Raw genomic sequence first — 21701 nt, 5'->3', positions numbered from 1 at the left:
ATTCCAAGTTCTCACCAATATTATGAGTCATGGGTGCAGTTGTGGTAGAGGTCTGTGAGATTAGCTCATGGGTCTGCCCGTGCAACATGTCCACTGAAAATACAGAAGGCTGGTACAGGTTCTTACCATATGTGTACTCTCCAGATACCCAAACAAACTAATAAAACTCCTTAGTATCCTCCAGAAATACCTCAGCAAAGAGATTTCCTCTCTTCCTCTTTCTGAGCCCTAAACAGAAGGCTCAAAGATAACTGGCAACTTCACCAGACACCTGCAAAAGAGCAGCTATTTGAAACACTGCTCTGTGCCATGGGAGCTAAGGTTTTCATCCTACCTCAGATATTGGCAAGAGAGCACTTTTCAGCACCTAGGCAAACTCTACTGGCAATCTCCTACAGAGATTCAGGCACTGCATCAATACAAGTATGGGTCTGGCTGCCTGCAAGCTCCCAGCAGAGCATGTGATCAGCTACTTGACCTCAACATGACAAATCTGGGGCGACAGGCTGGACAGGTCAGTGCAGCCTCTTGCATAACCCATTCCAGGCCACCAGTAAGCCACCCATAAGCCAGGTCACCAAAAAATCATTCTGGCAGTGTCATTCTTTCGCTCCTCTGTCTTTCCTCCCCACATGCCCTTCAGAGGCAGTGTCCCTTCCCAGCCTGTCACACAACATGTACAGAGGTTTGTTTCCACTTCTGTTTCAGCCACCAGGACCTTCAGTCCCTGTCCAGACCAGAGAGGTAGCCCTTATGCTACCAAATACTCATATATCTCCAGATTTCTAAGCCAACACCATGGCTATTGTTCCCTCATTTCTTTTCTGCCTACCCTCTCCCTCTTTGAAGTGTGTCTCCACGTTCTCCCTCTCTTTTTCTAACTGTCACTATAAAGAGACCTGATGACCCACCACTCTGCAGAGAGGTCCAACTCACAACAGGTTGTGGGTGTCTCTCCAGAGTGGTGCTGTTGCACACCAGCTACAGCAACAAACCATAGAACCATAGAACTACTTAGGCTAGAAAAGAACTTTTAGATCATTGAGTCCCACCATGGATGCAGCACTGCCAAGTCCACGGTTAAATCATGTCCCTGAGTGTTACATCTACATGTCTTTCACATACATCCAAGTGTGGTGGCTCAACCACACCCCTGGGCACCCCCTCCCAATGTCTAACAATGTTTTTGTTAAACAAATGCTTCCTATTATCCAATCTAAACCTCCCCTGGCATAACTTGAGGCCATTCCCTCTCATCCTGTTGCTTACTTAAGAAGAAGAGACTGACCCCCATCTCACCACAATCTCCTTTCAGGCAGTTAACTGTAAAGAGCAATAAGGTCTCCCCAAGCTTCCTTTTCTCCAGGCTAAACACCCCCAGCTCCCTCAGCTGCTCCTCACAGGACTTGTGTTCCAGACCCTTCATCAGGTCCCTTGCCCTCCTCTGGACATGTTCCAGCCCCTCAATGTCCTTCTTGAAGTGAGAGGCCCAGAACTGGACACAGGACACAAGGTGTGGTCTCACCAGTGCTGAGAGCAGGGGGATCACTTACCTGGTGCTGCTGGCCACACTATTCCTGATACAAGCCAGGTTGCCACTGACCTTCTTGGCCACCTGGGCACACACTGGCTCATGTTCAGCTGTTGTTAACCAGCACCATCAGGTCCTTTATCACTGGGCAGCTTGCTGCCTGGAGTGGTGGGGACACTGGTAACAGCACGGCAGTATCACCATGGTGTCAGTGAGAGCCTTCCTTCTAGGGACACACTTCCAGGGCTGTGTCTTCTTTCTCAACTGGTATTAAGAGATCTCCACCTGGATGTTTCTTTGCCTCAGGCCCACATCTTTACTGGTCTTAGGTGTTTTCTCTAGAGGCAAAAATCCTGGTGAGAAGTCTCCTTACTTTTGGGCACACACCTGTTTACTTTATGTCTGTCATTGTTAAAGGTTTCGGCATGGCCAGGGCAGCAACCCTTCCACAGACGGAAAGTGCCACCTCATTGCTCTGGGACTGCAGCAGTGCTAACCACAGCCCCAAGTTCTCAAACATGCTCCATGCAATGCCAGAGCACAAAACTCTGCAGAAACCCTGACCTTGGAGTAAGGAGGCTGCCAGGGTGTGACTGGATGGGAATGGCTGGCAGAGGGAGAGAGGAGAAGGTGTCTCCCAGCAAGCTGGGGCTGCAAGGGTGTGAGCTGAGGGACAAGGCTGCTGGACAGGGAATAGATGCATTGGGCTAAAATCATCTCAGTCAAATAAGCTCTCTCTCCTGCCTCTCCAAGGGCTGGAGCACATGGGAAAACATGTACTGTCTCACACATCATTTTGAGCAGCCACGGGGAATAACCTGCATTGGGTGCAGGAAGACAAACTAGGTATTTCCTTCCTCACTGTGCTTCTGAAGAGGTTTCAAGAGACAATGCTCCTTCTGCATTTTGTTTTAAGGGAATCAGTTCATCCAACAGGGAGCCCAAACGCAATTTAACTAAAGAACATATGGCATAAGCTGTCAGTATAGTTTCACCCTCCCTCTACTGCTTCATCAAAATTAACATAATTGATAATCTTGATGAAGAGGAATGGCTAAATCTTTAAAAAGAGGCAGGAAGATGTTTGAACTCTAAGGGAAATATTTAAAATCTTTATTCAAACACATTAATATGTATTAAGAGGCAGAGACAATAATTACATGGTGTTTACACTGAGTTATTTAAACATGAACAGCGTGCTTTGCACATTAACATATAGAACAATACTGCTCTGGTAGTTCAAATGATAATAAGACCTAATAGGATTTCCCTATCCCTAATTCTGCTGAATCCAAGTAAGACCGATTTAAAAGTTGTACATGTGCAGGAGGTGGCTTCCAAGACAACAAAGGGCATCTCTGTGCTCTGAAAAACAAGCTTTGAGGATGTGACAACACATGAAAAATTCCTTCAGCTGTACCTCTGCTCAGCACGCCTCGGGTGAGCTGAGGCTGCCCTAGCAGCAGGTTTGTCACATCTTGCTTCATTTCCATATGCATTGTGCTCCTGTGGCTTTCTTGGCGCTTCCTCTCCGCTGGTCCCGCACCCAGAGCATCAGCAGACCCAGGTTCCTGGCCTGGTGAGCCGGGAAGGGGCAGCGGAGCCGGGAGGCGCCGGGAGAAGCGTCCCTGCCCGGGGCGTGCCTCGGAGAGGAACGGCACCGAAAAGGAAGGGAGAAGTAAGGAAATAGCACAGACACAGCTCAGCTAAGTCTCCTGCAAGTTCCTCAGAAGATTAGAGAACCGGCAAGATGAGCACACGGGCAGGCACGCACAGATGTACCCCTGGGGAGGGCTCAGGTGTGTGAGGCTCCTCCGAACAGCAGCAACCTCCTGGTTCCCTTTTACTGCCACATCAAAAACCAAAGGGGTGCTGGGATATACGGGTCTGGGACCAGCACAGCAGAATGAATCTGCGCAGGCAGCAGCAAGTCTGTGTTTAAAGAAGATGGAGGGGGATGAAAGGTTAGAAACACAACAGACAGCAGCACTGAACAGTTTTCAGTGAAATTCACGCTCATGTAAAATTCCAGCATCTTGGATTAAACACCTCTGTGAGAAGTGATTGAATTCCTAACAGCTGCGGCAAAATGCCTTAATTTGCAAGTGTTACTGGTGGATAAGCAAAATGATCTTGTTATTATTGCTATTTTTAGCAGCACCCATAACACTAGCTGCTTTCCAAACAGATTTCTCTCCAGTGAGCTTGCTACAACTGTTGTGTGCACATGGATGTTAAATTATTTTCTTCTGTAGTACAAGTTGCTCACTGTAGGTTTCAAAGTTCAAAAAGCACCATGGTGCGTAAAACTGTAGTTAAACAACCCAAAGACTATAATTTCACAAGGGATATAAGAGCAATTCTCTCCCTGCAAGCACCATTTATCCTCTGGACAATAAGATTTTCTATGTTGAAAAGCATGTTTGATTTTAAATTCATACTTAAATTTGTAAGAAAACACTGTGGTACTCTATTTTATTTTCTTTTATCACTACTATAATTTTTGTGGACAATATAATCATGAAATACTTCTATGAATAAAAAGTAATAAGTGAAAGCTTAGAGATTTAGAGAATAATATTTCAGGAATTTTGCCTCAAATAACCAGGTCTTTTTTTTTTTTTTTTTAATGCACTTGTATGCATGAGGAAAAACAGTGGTGTTCTGTCAAATAAAAAAACATCTTTCTCATTAGGACTGTGTTTATCACGCTTTCAAATGTTCTGCAAACCAATGCCCCTATTTGTCACTGTAATTCAATATAATAAAAGCTGTCAAAACTGCTCACTTTGCTCGCTAGAGACAAATTTGCTGAAGTTTTGCAGCATGAGCCAAATAACACAGCACCAGATCCTCCAGCTTTTATTTCACTTTGCTCTAGGCACTATTCATACTGGTTTCTGTGCAATTTTTACTCAAGTAAGGGCTGAAAGTTTCAGGTTTTGAACATGAGACTTTTTTAGAAATAAACAGCACAGAAATCCCATTTACAGAGAACATTGGGTGACTGGAATGGTGCTGCTTGTGAGCTTTATCTCTGAAATGTCAAGCTTATTTCCTTCAGATTATTGCAAAATACAAACTACATCCTTGATGAAATTCTCTCAAGGTCCATGAGGTCACTCTCAGGATTAAACACTGCCTGACCTTTTTTATACAGAGTCCAGAAGCAGTGTATTTTGGTGCCTACTACCAGAGATGTTAGTCTGTTCCACTAAAAACAAAGATTATTGATCTCTTCCCTCGTGGGAAGAGGTTTGATGAAGCAACTCTCAGTTATTACCTTGTCCAGAGACTCAAGGAACCACACTGTGTCCTTCTGGCAATAGACAAAACAGACAAAGTTATCACTCAAGGACAGCCTTGAGTAATGGCTACATTTTCCATGGTTTTAAAAAACATGTTTTGATGCATTAAATAAAGAAAACACATTAAGAGCTATGTGTTGGGAATAGGTAGATTGGCAGGTCATGAGAAAAGCAGCTGGGACAGTGGTTAGGGCAGAAGATTAGAGTCAGCTGCTCTTTTTAGTCCTCACCACACTACTGACTTGTCCTGAGATTTGGAGAAGACTTTTATGGTAAAATCTCTAAACTAGAGTCCTTCGTCTCACTCTTTTGAACTGTCTTTCTGCATCTGTGCAGAGCACAGCAGTTTAACATGTGAAAACGCTTTCACAGGCTCAGATAAAAGCTGCGAAATATTAACAGCTGTACTGGCCAGCCAGTGCATTTTTATCTCTTTTTGAACATGTGCCCAAAGACCATTTGATGAAGATGTGTTCTACACCTGTAAAGAAATAGATTTCTACATAGACACGGGGGGCCTAGTGAGACCAGAGAACATGAAAAACAAGATGAAATCCACTGATGACTACAGCTCCTCTGATTGAATCCTTTATTGCAGCTGCATGGACAGACCCCTCCCCGAGTTTTTACTCCAGCCATTATTCCTAATTTGGCATCCAGAAGTCAGCCTTGGCTTCCAACCTGAAAAAAAAAGGGAGATAGGCTAACACACACTAGCCTCCGTTAAGCATTCAGGGTATTGTGCACGTGATAAAGGATTGGATAAAACAGTGGCAAAACTCTGCTATCTTCCAAGGCTCAGGAAAATAAACCACAAAGACAATTCAACAAAGTCCCCTTTGTTCGTGAATAGAACCAAGAAAATGAAAGGAATCTGGTGGAAGAGAGAAGGCAAGAAAGAGGTCTGCTGCAGGGAGCAAGTAGAGACAGAATCGCTCTTTGCCGGTTCCTCTGACAGAGCAAGTGCATGATTATCACATGAGCCTCACAAAGACTGGAATTAAAGGGGCTGACTCGGCTGTCACATCCCTTAAGCTGCACTGAGGTCAAAGGAGTTCGGACTAACCGAGGTCAGCAACACACAGCCTGGGAAGTAGGGGTCTCTTTTTCAAAGCAACAATTGCTTAGGTTGATAAAAATAGATACCTAGAGCCCATGATGGCTTACAAAGCCATCCCTTTATGCCAGATTCCCACAAAGTGCTGTATATAATCAATAGTGCTCTGAAAAGAACAGAACCACAATGAAGGCAGTCAGGTGGTCACTAGAAACAAGTGTAAAGGGCAAAACACACAAGAGAAGTCACCATCTGTGCTAACCCCTTAAAGACCAAGGGAAAAAATAATAAGTCTGAACTACTGGCACACAAGTATGATAGAATCCAAATGCAAACAGGTGTCAATGGCATGACAGCAGGGGAGTCTGCTATTTGCAGGTCACCACATGTCTTCTGTATATTATTTCATGAATCACATCCCCAACAGAGACTTCTCTTTGCTGATTTCCAGTGATGCCAGGGCTACTGATAAATGTCTCTGTGCTAAAAATAGTACCTATTCTCTCCCATGCCCTCTGTCCCCTTTCAGCCTCCACTTCATATGAATCAGCTCCAAGAGAGGGGCACTGACCTCATCTCACCAGGAATATCAAACATCTCCCCAGCTTTGATGAACCTTTTGATGAGAGTGGAAAAAGGAGAAATGTACACATCAGCTGTGTAATCATGTGCTGGATGGGTCTGGATGCATCCTAAGGTTTATGTTTAAAAGCAAAAACCGATACACATCTTCTTTGGTATGCAAGCACAGAAAAGCACCCTTTGTTTTTGTGTGGTTTGGGGGGGTGGGGGTTTCTGGAGGCTTCAATAGTATTTGGATGGGGTCCACAGAAAAATCTGCTAATTTTGTCATCGGCGTAGAATATATCATCTTTGCCATTATCATCACTTTCCAGATAAAATCAAGATCAGGATATTAGTGGGCTTATTGCTCCACAACGTGGATTAAATAATTGCTTCTGCCCAACAAACTCATACTGACCCTTGAATCCTGATTTTTGAATCAGGATCTTCTATCTTGACACTATTTGTGGCAACGTACTGGATTTTTATTATCATTTTTACAAATACAATCTGTGTCCCCCTCATTTCTCGTGCCATAGCACTGGAGCATCCTAAAAAAATAAATCTGCTGTGACACTGATGGAGTGAACAGAGACAGGTTTTCAAGTATCATTCCTCCACAGCTCTTTGTGGACAGGGAACATAAAAAAAAAAAACCAAAAAAAAAAAAAAAACACTTAGAGCAAGACAAAGCAAAGAGGGTAACCTGCATGACCCCTGGGGGATCTTCACAGATGTGGTCAAGCTGATTGTGCAGATGAACCTGAGAAACCATGTCCTTGGGTAAGCTCAGTTATCCTTTACAACCTGACTGTTGATGGCTATGTGTTTACCTGTCCTTGAGGAAAGAGCCTCTATTGTGGCTTATCAAACAGAGGAATTCCCAGTGTCCTCAAGAAAGTCTGGGAAAAAGTTAAGCTGATAATTCCAAATACACTATTTGTGCTTAATCATTTGACTGAGTTTAAACTGGAAATGCTGTTCTATGTCCAGTGTTGTAACAGCAGAAAACTGCAGGTCTTTTCCATTTCTGTTCTTCTAATCCAATTGCACTGCATATTTCCTGTTCTGTTGCAAAGCTTTAGGCACTGCTAGGTGCTGTGCCCCCTAGGTCAGAACCACCTTGCAGAAGGAGATGCCAATGCCTGTTGTTAAGGGGTTTGTGTGTGTGTTGAGGCCGGGTGGAGGACAACTGTCTCCAGTGATGCTACCTTAGAGGATCCTGGACAAAGCAACACAGACAGATTCCACAGAGGGAAAGCCAGCACCTATAATGCTTGTGAAGGGAGTGGGTAAAACCACAGACCATGGAATCTGGGCTTTCTGATACAGATGGAATCCAGATTGATGAGAAATGAGAAGATGAGAAGATGAGAAGCAGGTACTACAATCATGTACAGCCTGGGCAAGGTGAGGGGCTTATTCTTAGGGACCTGGAAGTGTTTATTCCTGACCTGCTGGACACTGAGAAGGCTGCAATCCACCAAACAGCAGCACTCTCTGTTGAGCATTCTCCACTGAAAATGTTTTGGTTTTCTCTGTAAGCAAGCTTATTCTTGTATCTCCAAAGTGATGGGAAGTAATGCCAATTTCTCTTTCTGCGTGTTGTCACCAGCTCCTCAACTCAGCATGTCTTGCTGGTAACTTATCCTTCCATTGCAATAAAGCAGCCTTGGTCTTTCACACCACGTTAAAGAAAATAACCAGCAGAGTACTTAAACCAGGCTTGGCTTGACTGCAGATTTCAATTGAGTTCAGCAGTAAAAGGAAAGCCTATTAGTACTACTTCCCCACAGCTAGCTTTGCTCAATGCCTGGTGTTAAGATAAATTATGTTCTTCAGTGTGTAGGATGAAATAAGAGTTGCTATCACAGCAGGATGAGTTTTTCAAATATTACTTACATTAGGCAATAATCTTTTGTTCCCACAGAAGGAAAAATTTTTAAAATAGATAACCAAGCTTATCTTGGAGATCTATCACTTGGGGCCATAATGCATGATCTATGTAGCCTCACTTAGTGCAAAGTATATCATTTTGTCTAACAGCCTTTAACAGGGACTTTGACAGAACTATTATTTTGTTCTGAATGATATACAAACAAATTCAGTTCTACAGCTTCATCTCCAGTCATCTCTCTTCATTGTTCTTTTATTGCAAGTATTCCTTGGCATGGTTTAAGAATTACTGAAGTATTTAATAGCTGTTTAAAAGTAACAGCTATTGCTACTTAGACTAGAGGACATAATAAGAGGAGAATTAAGCAGGTCATTACCTTTGCAAGTAAGGTGTGTATGGAGAAGGATTTTAGAGAAATGAAATTATAAATTCAGTTACTCCATTATTCTCTGTGTTTTAAGTGAGAAAGCAGAATGGGTTTGCAACATTAAGTACAGGGTAAGACTATTCTGAGTCTAATACAAATGTGAAGGTACTGTTAGAGAGAATTTGCCAGTTGCTTAGCCCTTGGAGAGCTACTTCTGGGACTGCTTAGGTAGGGATTCTTGGCTCTGCATCTCAAATGTGATCAATATTTTGCTTGTAATTCTTGGTCACTAAAGGTTATGCCAGTTGTGAACAAGAATGTATTTTCCATTAAGATGGAGAAAGTAGAGGGAAAGGTATAAGATGGAGTGTCTCATTTTTCTTGAGATCTATCCAAGACCTTAAAAAACCAATAGAAATCTTTCTGTTGAATTCACCATGCTCTGGATCATATCCTTACAAAACTCATTTTATTGTCAAGTCCATTCCTTCTTCCCCATTCTGTTGCTCAATTTCTCTCTGCTGTTGGGCACTTTTTTGCAAATATTAATAAATCTGCATAATCTTTGGCCTTTAGCCGAGTCTCGATTCCATGGCACACTTTTGCACTGTGTGCGTGACTGCATGGTTGAGGGTTGCTCTGGAAATTACTCATAAAAATTAATTGTCTGGTAATACCACAATTGTCAATATGTGTAGGTTGCAGCATTCCCCCTGTGGGCTGTTGTAGCAGATCATAAAACTTCATTTCCAGGAAAGTTTCAAAACTTTTATTTTCTAGGGAACATTAATTATCAGAGTCCAGATGACCTGTCCCATTTCTCCGTTAACTTCGTCTCTTTTTTCTCTCATCAGACATAGTAATTTGAAGGCAACTGGCAACAGATCACATGTCAGGCTCCTGGTTTTATATCAATGTCAGCTGAAGTGTTTAAAAGCAGCCAGACTCATAAGCCTAATCCCCAAACGAATGTTTATATGTGACTATTTCCCCATTGTTAAACTTTTGTGCCAACAGCTGATTTACAAGTCTGACACTTATGCAGACATATGCTTTGGCATTCTGCAGGCTTCCTGAGACTCATGCCCTCCAGCACTGCTAGTTGACCTCCCCTTCAAACTCAGGACATTGATGGATCATGACAATGGACAAACCACTGTGGACCTACATGGTCGTAAGAACCCTAGTCATGTCCCCGTTGGAGTTTACAGAGATGAATCTTTCACTGAGAAATTATATTCCCTCAAGACCAAATCTTTTGCAGGTATTTACCAGTTCTTATGAAATTCTTACCTGGGGAAGATTCTCATGCCTAGGATGAAATACATCAAAGAGCAAGAAAACTCCCACCCCTCCTGATAACCATCCTATGATCAAGACACTGACTGGTGGCACAGGAGTCCAGATTTCAAGTTTCTGTTCTGCAAGATGTCAGAATCCTCTATTACAGGCAAGCTTTCTGGCCACCAAAATATCAAGCTTTTCTTGTATTCCGTCTCTCCTGTTGGTCCTGTTTCACTTTGTATAAATAAATAACCATTAATTGAACAAGGTCTTGAACTCCGGCTGCCCATTGAACTATTGCACTGGTCTTTCCCCAGGTCAGTGAACAGGTAACTGCTTGTATGAAGTTAGAAAGTTGCAGAGCAACTGAGGTATCTGAGGGGTCCCAAAAATGCAAGGAAATAAAAGAAAACCACTTGGTAAAGTCATCTAGTAGAGTATTAATCACCTGTTTTTCAGTCCTTGACCTGAATGAGGAAGAAGGACTTCTAGTTGTTCTAGGAGAGGCTTTGTCCAATCCTCTGAAAGGTCATAATCCCACCACATTTTGAAAAGAACAATTTATTTATATTTAAAAGTAATACTGTTTTCCTTTCTGAAGTAAAAAAAAACAACCCTTTAGCTAAATGATCCTCTAACAAGCCCCTTGCATTGGAGTGAAGGTGCATCACAATATCTTGAGTCTTAAAGTTGCTGGAAACTCTGCCCCAGACATGACAAAGGACCTCACTGTTCCAGTTCCAAGTGATTTCTTCACCTAACACTCTCTCTACTTTTGCTGGCATTTTTCAAATGAAAGTTTAAGTCTATTACTTACACACTACTTTCATATGACAAATGTGAGTTTTAGTCGTATTTAGTCATGCAGAAAGATAACTGAAAGCAATAGGGAGAATTCAGTGATTTAGTGTAACATTCCCATAAAAGATCATATAAAGGTAAGACAAGTACTGGAGAAGGTCAGTCCCAATCTTCTGACCTTGCTGCTAGATAATATATTGCAATAACTTTAATATTTACATTTGATGGTCCAAAATTTTTATTTTCAAGCATCTCTTTGATAAGGAACTTGGATTAAGTTCTTTGGTTAGGAATGAAAATCCATGTTTTAGTCAGATTCACCTCTCTATAAGCATGTCAACAAATTGGTATTTCTGTAGATGTAAGTCTGGGGTTTTTTAATGTCATATAATCTTTCTCATAAGCACTTGCACAAAATCAGTTAAGAGTTAACCAACTAAAATATACAAATATGCGGGAGGTTTTATGAAGAGCTACAACTTCAAAAGGAGTTGGTTTAGGGGTCATGACCCCATTTTTTGCAATAACTTATGCATCACAAACTTACGTAATTGGCAGAAGATAACATATCACACTCTCAGTTTTATGTCCTTGGTTTGACAACAGTGTCAATTGCAGTATTTGCTAACTGCAGAACAAATGGAGCCTCATAGGTGAAAATGTTTTCATTCCAAAACTGATGTTTGTAGCAAAACATTCCCCCTTTATTGTTCTTTTTTAACATTACAAAATTCAGTATCAGAAATAGGTAGGGATAGACACATAATTTTGGACACAAAAAATATTTCTGAATACTATTTATCCTAGCAAAATGGAAATACTTGAGAAAGGAAAGTATATATTTTTCTAAATAAAATATCATCAACACAAAAGAACACATATGAAGTGGCCTTGGATCTCTAAATCTTTATCTTTAGAGCATGAATCAGCTTGAAGATAAATTATTGGGAAATGAGTGACCTGAATTTTAAAACATTTTAAGTCTACATTTTCCTTCCCACAGAGATTGCATTAAACAGCAGCCAAGAGGCAAGTCTAGACTGCTTCTCTATGTCAAAACTGGACACCTGAACCATCCACTTACTGGTCCATCCTCTTGGGACACTGGAATCTTCACAAGCCACAGCAGAATATGCATAAAGCAAAAATTATTATACAGAAGGGAGGCATTTAAAAGGAACCTTAGTGACTTAAGGTCTTAATACCTATTTAAATTCAATGGTAGAGAGGCCAAAATTTATTGAGTCTCTTTTTGAATGATCTGAGGCTTAGGAGTAGGTTTTGTTTGGGGTTTGGCTCTGACATGTGTATTTTGTGGGGTGCAATTCTACTTCAATACACTTCTTTCTCAACAGTGAGCATATTGATACACACAATATTGACCATAATTCCCAAAACTCTACAGTAGAGAGGAAGAGAATGGTGGGTATTCTATTAATGTGAAGTTTTCCAGTGGACCGAATTACAAATTAATATTGGGAAACAATTATATGCCATCAGTTTAGTAAAGCATTTGTGATTATTTCTCATCTGAACCTAAATTTTTCATCGCTTCCCTGGACAGTCTCTTCCAATGCTTGACAACCCTGTTCATGAAAAAAATTTCCTAATACCCAATCTAAAGTTTGGCACAAATTGAGGACCCTTCATTTTGTCCTACTGCTTGTTACTTGGGAGAAGAGCCTGATTCCTACCGCACTACAACGTTCTTTTGGGTAGTTTTAGGGAACAATAAAGAGCCCCCACAAGCCTCTTTTTCTCCAGGGGAAATTTGGCCTGAAGGGATGCCATAAACTGACCAAAATCAATTTCTGTCTCTCTATGTAGGAACACCTGTGTCTTCTTAGCAAATTCTTTTTTACTTATCCTTTTCCTAAAAACATTTCAGCATGGATTTTATTCAACTTCCACAGTGCTTCATTTCCCTTATCATTACAAACATTTTCCTGAGGTCTGACTCAAATATCTCTTGTTGGTATATAATGTTGCATTCAGCTCTCCACAACACACACTCAAAAATATCTGGATTGTATATGCCAACAACATTTTAGATCATCCTTACATATTATGCTTAGATTCATGTAACAAAACAAACTCATACTCACAGACTTTCAGACAAAACTAAATCAGAAAATGGATTCCAAAAGTCCATATAATAATCTCCAACCAGTACATACATGCAGTTTGAGGGACCAGCCCACAAGTCTTCCAAAACCTTAAACCATGCATGACTATGGATGTTAAGCTATCAGCACCAAACATTTTGTTCTATAGGTCCTGTTTCACTTTCACCCCACACTCTTACAAGGCCACACTACTTACTAAAGCAGATACAGCTGCTGGCAAACCCTCACAGAAGAGCAGCAAAAGCAGTGATGGGATGGAAAAGTTGTTAATTGAGAAAGAGGAGGCCAGATAAAAAAGGCAGCAAAAGGCATTTTCTAGCCATCATTTGCTCTGGTCCTTGTAACACAGAGTAATTATGGTCATGCAGCTGTACAGCCCTTTGCCTTGGGGTGATCAACATCCTGGGTTTGAGGATGCAAAGGTAGATGGTAAGAGCCAAGAACTATATTGCCTTTAATAATGTCAGATTTTAATTTGGTATCTCAGAACGTAACCAAGGATAAGATGTAACTAAGATAAGAAAAAAAACAAATACTTAATTTCAGAAAACAATGAACTGGCATGAGGTTTCTTAAACAATGGAACAGTCTCCCAGACTCTTCCCAGTAATGGAGCCTATTTGTTTGGTGCTTTTATAGCCAGATTGGCAAATGCTAGACAACAGCCTGCAGGATATAATATTGCTTTGGCAAGAGATTGGGCTGGATGATCATTTCCATCTAAGTTTCCTCCCAGTTCAGGCTCAAGTTTTGGAAGCAGAATCTTACTTTGTATTTACCATTTGAAACCATATTCAGCTGGAGCTCCTAGATATGACATTTAGCCTCAATAAATTCTGGTTAGAGCTCTTGGGATATGATACAAACCTCCTTAGAGATGACTGGACTGCTTCCACTGCTATGGGGACCTTCAGAAAGTCTTTGGTACTCACAGAAATGGATGCATGTCTGTGAATGTGTGAGAGGTCAGAGTCACTCATCCCTTTAGGCTGGCAAGAAGCAACCCAGCATTAGCAGAAACATTGTGCAGCACTATGAACAGGTGACTTTGCCTGAGCTACTATTTCCTGCAAAACAGTGCAACACTGACACAGTGACACAGCTTCTGGATTCAAGCTGACTTGTACCTTGTCAGCCTGCCACATGCTCAGAGGAAGCAACCTGCTCTCATAGAAATGTCTTCAATTAATTGTTAATAAGCAAAAATAAAATCCAAAAATCCCAAAACAGCTTCTCCCTTTTGACTCATAGCATGGTGCCTTACCTTTAATGCCTGCCATCAGAATGTCAGGACACTGAGGCATGATGCAGTATTATTTAACGTCTAATAAGAATCAAGCATCTTGACCCAACCAAAGCAACAGAAACCAAGGGAGACACACTGCACTCACAGACAGCAGTTGAGAGTGTTACTGGTTCATTGGGGCTAGCTAGTCCTGTCAAAATTGCTGTAGTGTTGAACATTCTTCTCTAAACATTTATTTCTTAAAAATATCCCAGTTTAGCCAGCTATAAATGGGTCATATAAGCCTTACAAATAAATTTGAAAAACTACATCCACATTCTTGAATGGATATGGATATAAATTAGAACCCTTCCTTCTCTCTTTCTCAAAATAAAGAACAATGCTATTTACTGGGCTATATATTGTAGCCCTTCAACACAAATACATGCACACTAAGACCAAGACCACCAGTACTAAATACAGATTTATTGCCATGTGAAAGATAAGTACACACAACACAGCAAACAGAGAAAAAAATTGAAAACAAGTTTTAAAATTAAGATTACTGAGTAGAAATAACAGGAGAAGAACTTAAACACATTTCTGCCCCAAGAGGATATGAATTTCAATGGAAAATAACTACCAAATGTTTCCAAAGCCAACCACAAAAAAATCAAATAAGATTCAACTTAAATGCAATTTATTCTGAAGATTTTGTTGTTATAGAGTCACACATGCATGTAGAATTCATGGTTATTTCTCAAAAATTAAACTCTTCTGGGCTCAGATTTGTGTAACACCAAAAAAGGGTTTTAAAAAGAGAAATCCCTCTATTCTGTGAAACAATTTCTGGGAACCTTCCTGGAAATCCCAGCAAGACCAGCCAAAGAAAATTATCTGTGGGGAATTGTGATTGTTGCAGCAAATGTGAGCTTATACTCTGATTCATTTAATTAAGTTCTTTGAGTGAATAATGGGATACAAAACAAGGGATATACTGAAGAAGAGTAATCAAGCTATAACAAGATCTCTCCAGTTATTAACTGTAAATTACACTAATGTAAATCTAGATCAGCAAAAAAGCCCTACCACACTCACATGTTATGATTTTTTAATAGAAGCTTTAAAGCAGCATTTGTCAATGGTGTTAATTTTAAATTATATGGCTAGTGACAACACTGTATACCACCCAAGATTTCAGCATGCTGGGAAAATCACATTTCTCTTTTGAAGTTATATTTCAAAAAAACCCAATCATTTTTGAATTATATTAATGGGTACAGAGTGAGAGAAGAAAACACACACAGCGAATAAACTAAAAGAAAAAATAGATGCATAAGAGACATATTAAACGTCCATATTCCAAAGCCTGAGTGACTTTTCATTTCTATTTCAATTGAAATGAATACTAATGTGCAATAATTGTGGTAGGAAAATAGAAACTGTTCTCTCATAAGCAATACTGCTGCTTCCAAACAACAACAGCACTGTTAACACATTCATTTGTATTGTACTGTATTAGTAATAGTCAAAAATTGTTATGAACTTGTGGTTATTGAGTGAAGTGCATTGATAGATCCATGAATTCCTCTTGGACAAGCATAAGACACTCAGCAACTATGGATCTGTGGCTATTATTAGCATTGACTTTGAGTAGGTTGGCAGCTACATTTGGGTGAAGACTGGTCTCCAGTGGTCCACAAGTAGATTAACATCTACCCATGCTTATTGTGGGACAGCTTGGAGAGGAGCCACTTTGAAGAAATGACCTTACATCCTGGGAAGAAAGTGTAACAGGAAGACATGCAGTACTCAGAGATGGAGACTGACATGTTGCTAAGTTAGAACTGATGTTCATAACCTCTTAATGAAGCATAGCAACAGAGATGAAAAGAGACACAATGCTACACATTCATCCCTGCAGTTTCTGATGTACCATTCAAAACACCACCATAACTAAGGTATGCCAGCTTGGACCAGGACTTCCAACTGTTTTTTTTCAAAGTATGTCATGCCTCAGTATGGCCTTGAAAATTTGCCTTAGTCACACCTTGTGTTTCAGATTACTCACAGGTTCCTTTGACATTTTTATGTTCAAGCTGGGAAAGATCAAACGGGCCAGCTGAAAAAACTTAATGGGCTTCATTTTCCCTACTGAAGAAATTTTTTAAAAATTAAAAAAAAATAAAAAGGCAAACCAAAACTTCTGCAAACAAAAGAAAAACCTACCACATACTGTTTTTTTTCAAAGTATGTCATGCCTCAGTATGGCCTTGAAAATTTGCCTTAGTCACACCTTGTGTTTCAGATTACTCACAGGTTCCTTTGACATTTTTATGTTCAAGCTGGGAAAGATCAAACGGGCCAGCTGAAAAAACTTAATGCACTTCATTTTCCCTACTGAAGAAATTTTTTTAAAAATTAAAAAAAAAAAAATTAAAAGGCAAACCAAAACTTCAGCAAACAAAAGAAAAACCTACCACATTTATTTTGAACACAAGAGTTTTATTTTGGGCATTTATAACACTATCCAGTTACACATACACCAAATTCTGGGGTGATTTTATATCGCTCAATTACAGCAGAAAAGGAAGTGAAGATTTACACCCCACACTTCAAATGTGTATGGGAAGAGGAATTCTGCATTTGAACAGCTGTCTTATGTGGAAAGGAGTGACTTCATCCCCAACACACAAGATATCTGATCTGTCAGAAAGCTGCTAACAACCTCTTTAGTACTGCCATCCTCATGTACCTCAGGATCCAAAGACCTGGGCTGAACTCCAAAATTACATTGTTCAGCAGCTGAATGATGAAAATCCATCTAGAATTAAAAAATTATACATCAAATTAACATGCAGTAAATAATGAATTTTGTGTCCTTACTTAGTAAAACAATTTCCTCACATCACCTTTCCCAGAAAGTGAAGCCTGAGACATTACAGTGCTAAATTAAATCTCATACAAACATTACTCACATGTGCAGAAGTACCTTGCTTCAAGTGCTTACTCATTGAATGCCGTTCAAACAAATGGCAAGTTATTGGGGGTCAGGGGCAAGCATTACATGAGGACTTTTCAGCTATTCAGAGCTGTGAATCTAAGGTGATGCATTGTTAAATTAAATATCTATACAAGAGGGCTGTGGTTACAGAGTTTGATGGCAGTGAGCACTGTACTGAATTTAAATGTCACCTTATTTATCATCCTGTATTATTTTTAGAATGTTTAGTGCTAGGAAATATACTTATGCAACTTTAATTCTATACTAAAAAGCTCTCTATAAGAGAAAAATATTGATGCCAGAACTTTTTAGAAAAAATATTTTCTGTTTCTACAGTTCCCATAGCTGTGAAAATAAACACCTCTACCACTATAGTCTGTAACTATATTCACCATATCAGGTCATTTTGGTAAACTTCCATGCAAGTGTTTAACAGATTATGGCTTGATGTCCTAATGGAAAAAAAATGCATCAAACACCAAAATAAAGTAAGTAATTTTCACACACAGAATAGAAAATAAATGTTTTATAAAATCCTTCTCTGATTGATTAGAACCTAGAAATGAGAACAAGTTCCAAACACCTTTAAATGTGATTTATTAAATGCTGGAGGCAGCATCACTGCCTCCTATTGCCACATGCTCAAATTTAATTGTCTTCTGTCAGACCAACTGGCCAAAGTGATGGTGGCACCCACTAACTATGCAACTTCTGTCCTAGTTACCCAGATGAGCTGCTGCTCTCAAAAAACAGGTCTGCTCAGCACAGGACCCCTTGCTGTTTGCTCCGTACACACAATTTTCCAGCTTTGTTCCCCCTAAAAACGGTTCATATTCATGGAGACTGCTAGGACTAAATTTGGGTGGTTCTTAGCAATAGACAGATATTAGAACCAAAATATTCCCATTAAATCAGCCAGATCTAGGATCCTCCCTTTCTTGCTTCTTAATTGTCACCATGACAATGTCAACACTTCAATCATCAGTGCTGAACATATGTGAGATGTGGCCCAGCTTGTCTCTTGGAGTCGTTACCTAGACTGCTTTCAGATGTACTACTGCATTCAGTTTCTATTTCTTCAGTTTTCTTCACAGTCAGAAAGCTGGAGAAAGGGGATGGGAACCAGACAGCCCTTGTGGCATAGAGAAAATAGCAACATAATGCCCAGTTCTTAGGTGAACAGAACAAAACTCTTTAAGGCCAACTTCAATACCACTGTTGGAAGGGACTGACGGCAGGACTGATTGTTGCAAATCTCTTTGGCATCTGATTCAAAAAGAGGTGTGTGCTTTGTCACAATATCTGGGGTTATTGTAAGTCATATGAGGAGCAGCTGAGGGAGCTGGGCTGTTCAGTCTGGAGAAAGAGAGGTTCAGGGAAAACCTTATTGCTCTCTGCAACTACCTGAAAGGAGGTTGTAGCCAGCTGGGAATCAGCCTTTTCTTATAGCAAGCAGTGAAGAGAAATGGCCTCAAACTGCACCAGGGGACGTTCAGGTTGGACATCAGGAAGAATTTCTTTTCTGAAGGGGTTGTCAAGCATTGAATAAAAGGGTTGTCAAGCATTGAAGTGGACTTCCCAGAGAAGTGGTGGAGTCATCATCCATGGAGATGTTCAAGAAACGACTGGACACAGCACTTAGTGCTGTGGTTTATTTGACAAGGTGGTAGTCAGTCAAAGGTTGGACTCCATGATCTCGCAGCTCTTTTCCAACCTACATGATTCTGTATATAGGAAAAAGTTGAGGCTGAATTAAACAATATTCCTCATAATGGAAATCTAAACCTTTAATATTGTAGTACCTTTAATATTATGTTACATCCTTAGTGTTAATTTGGTATAAGAGTAAGTGTTTCATAAGCACAGTTTTATTTTTAAGCAAAGCCTTTGGAATTCTTTTAAAAGATGTTTACAGTAGTTAAAAAAGATCACATTTTAAAGGTACATTTCTAATTACATTCTGGCAGAACCTTAGCTGGCAACACTACCAGCACTATTTTGATAGCAAAAGCTGTGACAGTTACATCAACTAAGGTTATCTGCTGTCTGCTTATTATCATCTTCAAATTAAAATACAAGACTATGGTCAGCATATATATGACATAGAACACTGGGGTGCAAAGATTGAGAACAACCTTAGGAAATCTGTAAGTGTGCAGAACAGGACTGGAGTATGTCACTGGAAGAACTAAACAACTTCAAGAACTGAAGCAGTATGAACAGGATGAAATCCAGAACTGCCTAGCTCAAATTCATAAAGCTGGCAGCAAAAAATATCACAATAAACTGGGCACTTGCCAGCTGCACGTGGAGGAGAAAACTCTAGATGGTTCAATCAAAGTCAGGGTTAGTTCAAGCCCCTAAAGAGAGGCAGCAATGGTAAACAAGTACAATTCAAAAACACATGGGGCATCCAGCAGTGAGGGATGTGCTGGTCATACGTCACTGGAATACTGTGTAAAATTTAGGTCACTCCTTTCAAGGACAGACACAGCTGTGCTCCATATGGGGAAGTTCCACAGCCACAGCCCTGTCACACGGCCCCCGAGCATGTGCCTGGGCTCCCATGTTTGAGCCTGGGAAATCCCATGCCATGCACTGCATGAGCAGGAAATGCAGCCTGTGGAAATGTGAACACAGATGGCCAGCGAGTGCACAATCCTCCCCAGCCCCTTCGCTCACACCAGGCTCACCAAGATGGGTTGACTCTGTGGTGTGCTGGCTGATACAACAAGAGAGGCTTCAGAACAAAATGTACTCAAACTTTTCATTTGTCCTCTGAGTTTCCAGTATGTCCAAGCCATATTGCAAAGCAGTGCTCAAATAGCACAGCATGTGTAGGGTACACCCAGCATGTCCCCGACATGCCATGCTCCTTGCCCAGGTATTCAGCTGTCAAGCTGCATCTGTGTTTGTCTGTGACTTCCAGATGCCAACCTGACTGATGAGAACGATTGTGCTGAACCAGTGACCATATGCTCTACCAAGCAGTGCAAGGAAAAGGAGGAGAGGGTAGAGCCAGCTTTTGTTCTCCAATTAATTCCTTCCTATATGATGCAGCAAAATAGAATTGTCATGAAACAGGTGCAGAAAATTGCTTCTAGAAGGATCAGAGAAATGGAAAATCCATCTCATGAGAATAGACTGTGCACACATCTGAACAAACAGGTGCAGATCAATATGAGCCTCAGTTGGCCTCATACTGTCCCAAAATCCACATGGCCTGAATTAGATCAGTGCTAATGAAGTCTCCAGCAGAACTCACAAGCTCAGGCTTGGCATTCCACTGCCATAGCCCTACAGGCAGCAGGAGAGGCTCAATTCATATCCCAGCTCACTGAGGTTGTTAGCAGAGAGCCTGGGTCTGCCTGTCCCCATCAGTGCCAACGTACCCCACAAGAGTTTGGCTTGACAGTCCCAGTGGAGTGGTGCCCAGGGGATAGGACTGCCCTCAAGATTTTAAAGATATTTTCCAATCTAATGATTCTACAATTCTTTAATTCACAGAGAAATGGGGGACAGGATAACTGCCTCAGCAAAGAGACAATGTTGGCACACCAACAAGCAGTGCAAATATGCCATAGATAGAGTTAAGCTGAAAATATGAATAATTCTACCCATTATAGCAGCAAGACCCTGGAAGAGCTCTCACGAGTAATGGAGAAAAACTGTAACAAATTTTAAGGTGATGCTTGATTTTTCTGAACACATCTCTGTACCACAGAGGTGTCTGAAACACCCGCAGATGCCCCGTAAGACCCCATCCTGAAAATCTCTGTTAGCTGTGAACTGCAAACCAAAATCCAATTGAAATCAGAAATTTAATTAAAAGCAGCACTTCTGAGCCAGCTGCTGGCAGGCATAATGCTGGTAAAAAGTGACAGCTGCTTCATTGGCAGTGCAATGTCAACAACTGTAGAAGAGGCCAAGGAAGAGGCATGGGCCACAACTGCACAAGGATCACCCCACTTTGAAGAAGGTACTTGTAAAAAGGCTTCAGAGGCTTTTGTCTATGATTTCATCAGCTAAGATACTTTACTCCTAGTTAATATTTATATTTTGCTGCTGTCTTCCTTGTTTGTGTGGGGGTTTTTGGCTCAGTGGGATCACAATGCCAATTAAAATTAGTTAACAGAGAAAATGTCAGGTTTTCCAAGTACAACATAATTGTTCTTTAAAAAATATTCCCTCATTACCTAACAAATCCAGGGTTTGTTTGCAATAAATGTGCACTTTAGAGATCTTTCCCATTTATACAAGTGGACTTAGATCCCTATGATCCATTTTATTAGCATACATAAGTATATGATTCCCATTTTTAAAAAGGAGTTATTAATACTTTTCTAAAAAGGCAGCATTTTCTTAAGAAATACAAACTTGGTTTCAAATAAGATATAGAGTAGCAAGGGATTGGTACTGTGGCCATTAAATTAATGGTCCACAGGGAAGGCTGGACCATTCCAGGTAAGCAGAATAATTCCCACATTAAAGACAGTGAATTGGAACCCAAAGTTTCATATCTAAGTTTAGAAGTAAC

At 40.6% G+C, this 21701-nt stretch overlaps 1 protein-coding gene across 6 annotated transcripts in view; it reads left to right on the top strand.

Moving 5' to 3' along the window:
• The window catches only part of LOC120503824 (translation initiation factor IF-2-like), a 92883-nt gene that overhangs the window by 41480 nt on the left and 29702 nt on the right, over positions 1-21701 (top strand). For 3 of the 6 annotated variants that reach the window (XM_039712829.1, XM_039712828.1, XM_039712822.1), the window contains one exon: positions 9989-10248. The exons of 1 other annotated variant lie outside the window; for it this stretch is intronic. The gene's annotated coding sequence lies outside the window, so the exon portion shown is untranslated. 2 more of the 6 variants (XM_039712831.1, XM_039712826.1) reach the window with 1 other exon arrangement.

This window comes from Passer montanus, unplaced genomic scaffold (assembly GCF_014805655.1).
Source record: "Passer montanus isolate IOZ18808 unplaced genomic scaffold, ASM1480565v1 scaffold27, whole genome shotgun sequence".
NCBI classification, from domain to species: Eukaryota; Metazoa; Chordata; class Aves; order Passeriformes; family Passeridae; genus Passer; species Passer montanus.
This window is presented reverse-complemented; position numbering and strand designations above follow the sequence as displayed.